Source organism: Palaemon carinicauda, chromosome 20, assembly GCF_036898095.1.
Source record: "Palaemon carinicauda isolate YSFRI2023 chromosome 20, ASM3689809v2, whole genome shotgun sequence".
NCBI lineage: Eukaryota > Metazoa > Arthropoda > Malacostraca > Decapoda > Palaemonidae > Palaemon > Palaemon carinicauda.
The window spans coordinates 128717343-128724842 of NC_090744.1; positions in this window are offsets into that span (position 1 = coordinate 128717343).

Here is a 7500-nt window from a genome sequence, read left to right on the forward strand (position 1 = left end):
TAGTTTATGAACAACATTACGCAAAAACTACACAACCAATTGGTAAAAATGTGGCGTATGATATCAGGACAAATCTACTAGATTTTAAAGAAAATACATAAAAGTACAAGTATGCAGCAATACTATGAAAATTATCGCAATGTTAATATTTTTGTGAACAACATTATGCAAAAACTAAAGAATCAATTTCAACGAAACTTCGCGGATATGTGGGGTATGACCCAAGGACAAATCCATTAGATTTTGAAGACAATAAATCGAAGTATAATTACGCAGCTGTACTTTGAAAAAAAAAAATAACATTGTGCAAAAACACACCTGGAAAAACTACTATACCAATTTCAATGAAACCCAGCGGACATGTGGGCTATGACCCATGGACAAATGCTTAAGATTTTGAAGAAAATAAATCGAAGAACAAGTACGCAGTGGAGTTAAGAGTAAATCATATTGCTTGGCTTTTGTTCGTGAACAACATTACGCAAAAACTACTAGGCTAAATAAATTTCAACGAAACTTGGTGGACATGTGGGGTATGACCCAAGGATAAACCCATTAGATTTTGAAGAAAATATATAGACGTACAAGTATGCAGCAATAATTTGAAAATAATAGCAATGTCATTTTTTTTTTTTTTTTGTGAGCAACATTACGCAAATACTACTGAATCAATTTTAACGAAATTTGGACTACCTGTAGGGAATGACCCAAGGACAAATCCAATATATTTTGAAAAAAAATACATCGGCGTATATGTATTACAGCAGTACTTTGAAAATAATAGCAATGTTAATTCTTGGTTTGTGAACATTACGCAAACACTACTGAACCAACTTCAACGAAACTTGGTGGACATATGGAGTTAGATTCTGAAGATACATCGAAATACAAGATACAGCAGTACTTTGAAAATAATTTCAATGTTATTTTTTTTTCTTTTTTTTTGTGAATAATATTACGCAAAGACTACTGAACTAATTTCAACGAAACATTGGTGCACATGTGGGGTATGATCCAAGGACAAATACATTAGATTTTGAATAAAATACATCGAAGTACAAGTACGCAGTGGAGTTAAGAGCAACAAAATAAGACTGCTTGGCATAATGGTGGCAAGCTCTCTCCTGAGTGGCCCTCTAGTTTGTAATGTACTACGGTAATAATTATAAAAATGCTCCTCAACTCCAAACCCATATTGTTATTTTATCAATAATGTGTAAAGATTGTCATGGCATAAATTCCCAATATATATGTTTTTTAATGAAATGTCTCGTTGGTAGCAAATGGAAAAGGGTGTGCCACAACCCACAAAAAAAAAATATATATATCAAAATTTCCTACAATAAAACTTACATAAATTTCCTACTTAATTCTACACTCTAAAAAACAATAAACAATAATGATAATCCTGAAAAATATATCAGTGCAAAAAGATAAAATACATGGAAAAGGATAATGGAAAAATAATGTTAGATGTCTCAAAAAAAAAAAAAAAAAAGTATAAAGTACGAAATTCATTATTATGAAAAAATGCTCACTAACTCCTACCCTATATTGCTAATCTATTATTAATGCTTCAAACCTATTAAGCAAAACATCCCAAATATGTTTTCTTAATTTGTGCAAAATTTCGTTGATAGAAAAGGAATAAAAAGTTTCCTACAAAAAGAATAAATGCAAAGATTTCTTACTACAATTCTACACATTAACATACGATAAACAATAATGATGATCCTAAAATATATTGTCAGTGAAAATTATTTGAAAAAAAAAGATAATGGTGATTAGTGCAAAAGGATGAAAATACATTGAAAAGGATAATGGAAAAAAATAGTGTTACAGGTCTCGCCTATATAATGGGAAAAACTAGTGTCATAGTACTCACTCGAAATTAGAAGTTCTTGTTAGTGTGGCAGGATTCCTCAATGCGAAGTGGGGTGGGGAGGAGGAATGATGAAACACTATGACGACAAGGACTTAGTAATGCCTCAGTACTGCACTGATATATCGTAGTTAAAGACAGTCACTATCAGGATAATCTGAGTTTTCCTCCCTGTCTTCATTAATGACCTCTTGGACATAGTAATGCGCTCTTTGCCGATGAGACAATAACTTTCCGATAATCTTCATGCCGAACTTTGGGCCTCTCATGTCCTTGACGGCTGTCACAATCTCGGATAACTTCATACAGGCCTTTATTATCATGGAAGTTATCCCGGGAATCGGGAGAAACGCAGCCTAGTGGAAAGTAAAGCTCTTACTACAGTAGGCGAATTCTTCCTGCTGTCCTCCTCCTTGGTCTTTTTATCGCTTGACAATTGCCATATCCATGCACTACTAAAGTAACACTGCAAACATAACATCAATTGCATCATTGTCTTACACACTAAAGCATTGTTTTTGTAGCGGCAAGGGAGGCCAATTCTCTTGGGTGGAACATTTTTCCCAAAGCTTTCATACGACTGCCCGAATTAAGATTTCAGCTTCGCAATATAGACAGCCCAATTTTCTCGCCTATCATCATCAATGAATGTACTATTGTTTTGCAATATCCTAAATTAACAGTAAGGCAAGGCTTACAATCACTTAACTTCAAAATTAGATCACTTGACATCAGACAAAAAGTCGTTCCCCATAAAAACCACCAACGGCCACTTGGGTTTCCTTCTTTTTCACTGCACTTGCAGATGTTACAGCGATCTTACTAACCTCAATAGCAAGTCCTTCAACTGAATTCTTTGAGACAGCCAGGTTAATGACCAATGATGAGAATTACACCGAATAAATGAGAATAATTAAGCAGAATCTTGGCATTGCACTAAGTAACAAAACTTTTCTCGGTAGAGTGTCCTAGACCGCGGGCTAGACGCTATTGCTGATTGGTTCCAGAGCGATGTAAACAAACGCGCTGATTGGCTAGTTTTCGGTATCTCGCATAGGATTTTTCAGTAATGCCTTTACATCGGCTCGCAAGAGGCTCAACTTGTCACTCGCTTGATGAAGGCCAAATACTCGTTGCATTGAAACAGATTTTTTACCATATTTGGAGCTCCATATAATATAATCTTGATTATTAGTGGATTATTGAATATTTGAAGAGGGGTTTAATGAAAGAACCTGGATTTCACCCAATACGGTATATATATATATATATATATATATATATATATATATATATATATATATATATATATATATATATATATATATATATGTGTGTGTGTGTGTGCGTGTGTGTGTGTGTGAACGTTTTAGGTGTCTGCATATCACTTTCTACTCGAAATGGTTTGACCTTGCAGGTTGACAATAGGTTTTCACAATTAACTTTATACGAGGAATTGTTTGTAACGCAATAGAGAACGTTTTGGTTAAGATCATACTTCAAGATCATAATTATAGGAGATTAAAATTCTAATGAGAATTTAACCCTTGTTTTAACTTCAAGCTATAAAGGATTGAGCTCTTTCATTATCCATAGACTCCACTAGGCCTAATTCAACTGAAGTGCTGCGTTAGATTGATCAAAGTAATAAATAAACTTAGAGATGAAATGAAACGTAAGTTTTAGCGATGGCCATAACTTTAGAGATAGCAAGATACAATCGCCATAATTGACACTGGATAATCATCTGGTATATCCGTAGAAGACTCAGGTCTTCCATTTAAAGGTCAAAGGTCAATCATAATTATAGTCTGACCCATAACCTTTGAAGTGTATGTGATAAAGTAAAGAAATTTATATATATGTGTATATATATATAATTTTATATATATATAGATATATATATATATATATATATATAGATATATATATATATAGATATATATGTATATATATATGTATATATATATATATATATATATATATATATATATATATATACCAGTATATACATATAGTAATAAACATTTCAACTATAATTTATGATTTATGCAAAAAATAACGAATGTTTCTGCAATATATTGAAGCAACTGTCAACAGCAATACTTCAGCTTATTCATGGTTTAACATCATCATAACGTAAAATAAAAATAAAATTTCAATGTTGTTTTACAGTCAACATATCCAACAATAAACATCTCTCTCTCTCTCTCTCTCTCTCTCTCTCTCTCTCTCTCTCTCTCTCTCTCTCTCTCTCTCTCTCTCTGCAAATAGTGAAATCTAACATGCTATTTCACGTATGTACATAAACAAATGCGAAAAAAAGAAAGGCTGGAACTATAGTAATTACCTGAATAGAATAATTTCTACAAATGAAAACCGAGCACACTTGTATACACCAAATAGCATAAAAAAATCAAAACTTGAGAAATGAATTTGCCTGTGTTCGTGGTTTAACTAAAACTATTTTATGGAATAAACAGGTCTTATTGCTGTATGGTAACCATTTACTACTGAATATATCACATAGCGAAAGTACATTATCTCTTTCTTGAGCAGTGATAAATGATGCTGCTTGTGGCAGGGAAAGCCAACATTTTCTATAAAGATTTCACTCTCTGTGAGATTCTATATTAACTTTCTCGTTAAAGATTCAAAAGAGAATAACTTGAATTCCCACTATAAATGAATAGACTGCTCTAAATTATTGTAATATTATTCAATAATTACCTCTGATACTAAATGGATTGAATTTATAAAAATAACAAAAAAAGTAGAGATCACATTTATTTATTCACTCCCTAGTTAATATGAGGTAGAAATTCCATAGCGTTTTACTGCGCTATATCAATTCCACTAAAAAAAATTATTATTTAAAAATTGTTCTCTCAATATGCAACAGCGCCTAAATAATATACATCTTTTCATTTTTAAAGTCAGCCAGGATTTATTTATACCCCACAAAGGTTAGCAGCCTCTGTTCTGAACAATGAAGGTACAAAACGTAATAGTGTTTTTTATTCTTGTTTTTCACAATATCTTCCCAAACGTTAACCGCCTCTTCTCGAGACAATGAAGGCGCAAAACATAAAGTGCCGGGAACAATTAGTCGCAAAGAGCTCTCGTTATCCAATAGAAAGCCTCTAATGCTAAAGTATGACACCTTCAAAAAGAGGTTGAAGAGCTTCTAATGCTAAAGTATGTCACCTTCAAAAAGAGGTTGAAGAGCTTCTAATACTAGAGTATGGCCCCTAATGTCATAGGTAAGACCTCTCAACATAGTGATCAAAGAACTTCTAATGCTAGAAATATGACACTTCAAAATAGCGGTCAAAGAGCCTCTAATGCTAGATGTAAGGCAACTCAAAATAAATGGCAGACTATTCGGTGTATGTGTAGGCAAAGGGAAAATGAACCGTAAACAGAGAAAAGGATCAAATGTAATATTGACTGCCCAATCAAAGAACCCCATGACTTTCTAGCAGTAGTATCTCAACAGGTGGTTGGTACCCTGGCCCACCTACTAACTAATAAACCTCTTGAAATGGATTTAACGATTGATTGATTTTGAGTTATCTTGCATCATGACATCGAAGGTCATTGACGCCGATATCGTTTGTTATGAATTAAAAAATTAAAGGAAATTCAGTTTTTAAACCATAAAAGCGAAAAAGTCGAAATCACGCGATGATTTTGATCTTGTTTGCACGAAAAGGTAATGTTGACGTATTTCCTTGGTACATTGTTTACAAATATGCAATTTACAACGCATATAACGTGACATTTGGCCGTTGCTATCTCATAAGAAAATAAAAAGAACCAAGGTTGAATGAACAACATCTACTATAACAGTGAAGAAAGACGAATACAATGATGATTGGATTGGGATAAAATTAGATAGAATACTGTAGGTACCAAAAACCTTGAGATACATATGCTTTCAGAGTCAAAGTCAAAGTCAAAAGTCAAAAACCTTTATTCCATTATAAAATGGTTATTCTGTTACATAACAATATAAATTATTTACATAAAATTCACAATAATTGGATTGTAAAAATTTAGGATATATATACATTCAAGTAAAATTTAAAAAATATTGCTTAAGTTTCTTTTTGAATAAATCAGTACTAACATTTGTACATTTTCTTATTTCCAGAGGTAGTTTATTCCAGCAAGCTGGGCCCCTTATTGCCATTGAGCGTGAACCCAAATCAGTTCGATAGCTGTCTACATATAGATTTTCATTCTGTCTGGTTAATGCATTCCTACAATTACCAACTGTAGGAAATGTGTATAGCCAGTTGGGATATTCTTTTCTCAAACTTTTAAAAACAAAAACACAAACATCGTACATACACTTTTCTTTTAATTTTATCCACTTTAATTGCTGGAGGGTTGGGGTGATGTGATCGTGTTTTTTCACCCCAATAACGGCTACTCTACCTGCAAAGTTTTGGATTTTTTGAGCTTTTTCCATATGCATATCATTAGTTGATCCCCATATCTTAATACAGTAGTTTATTACACTCAAGACCAGACTTTCCACAATAAAAGCTCGAGAGAGAGAGAGAGAGAGAGAGAGAGAGAGAGAGAGAGAGAGAGAGAGAGAGAGAGAGAGAGAGAGAGAGAGAATCTTTTCTAAGGTACATACGCCCTAAAAAAACATTAAATACGAAATGAGGAATTCCCCCCGGGGGAAATATGGCCCAGGATATATATCCCCCCGGGGGATCTTTGTCCCAGGCTAATATTACCCCCTCTGGGCCAAGATTCCCCCTTTCCTTGGTGGAAGTGACCATTATTTTTTTTTTTCGTTTGCCATGGGAATAAAATTCAATGGGATTTCATAGAAAAGCTGCACATTTACAAGACAATGAAGGGTTATATTTAGGCAATAAATTGAGGTCAAAACATATTGCTTGGATAAAAGAAAGAACAATGAATTTTAAGCGTGCTGCTCAGTTTCTTGGTGAATCCGTATCAAACCCCATGCAATATTGCTTAGAAAACAAGCTTGTTGATTTCGAAGGATGTGAGGGAACAATCAAATTCTTTAGTATATATATCCTCAATTCAAGAAATTTGTGCAGACGTAACTTTAAATCTCCAAATGCAACCAAAAAAATGCCTGTTTGTTTAAAGAATTTATGATGAAGGTTGATATTGGGATAGTCCAAGGGGTTGTGACCTGGGAAGGTTTGTGACCTGGGAAGGTTTGTGACCTGGGAAGGTGGTCCGGCTAGGGGCTGTGACCTGGGAAGGGGGTCTGGGGGCTTGCCCCCAGCTAGGGGTTGTGACCTATAGGTTAGGTTGGGTGGGTTTGTTAGGTTCTGTACCCTTTTACAAATCTGAAATGTGTTAAATAATCATGTTTGGCCTATGTTCAGCCCCTTAAATGATCCATATGTTTTACCAACTGGTTATCTTGTTCTTATTTTGCATTTCTGACCATCATAATAGCTGTAAATCACTCGTTTATGACATTTCCCCACCCTAAAAACCCCGGTTTCCCACTCGGTTCCCCCATAATCTCTGGTAACACACCTGAATTGGTATCATCTCCTTTCTCATCCATAATGCTTCTTAGCATCAAGTGTACTTTTTATTTCGTGCTGGAC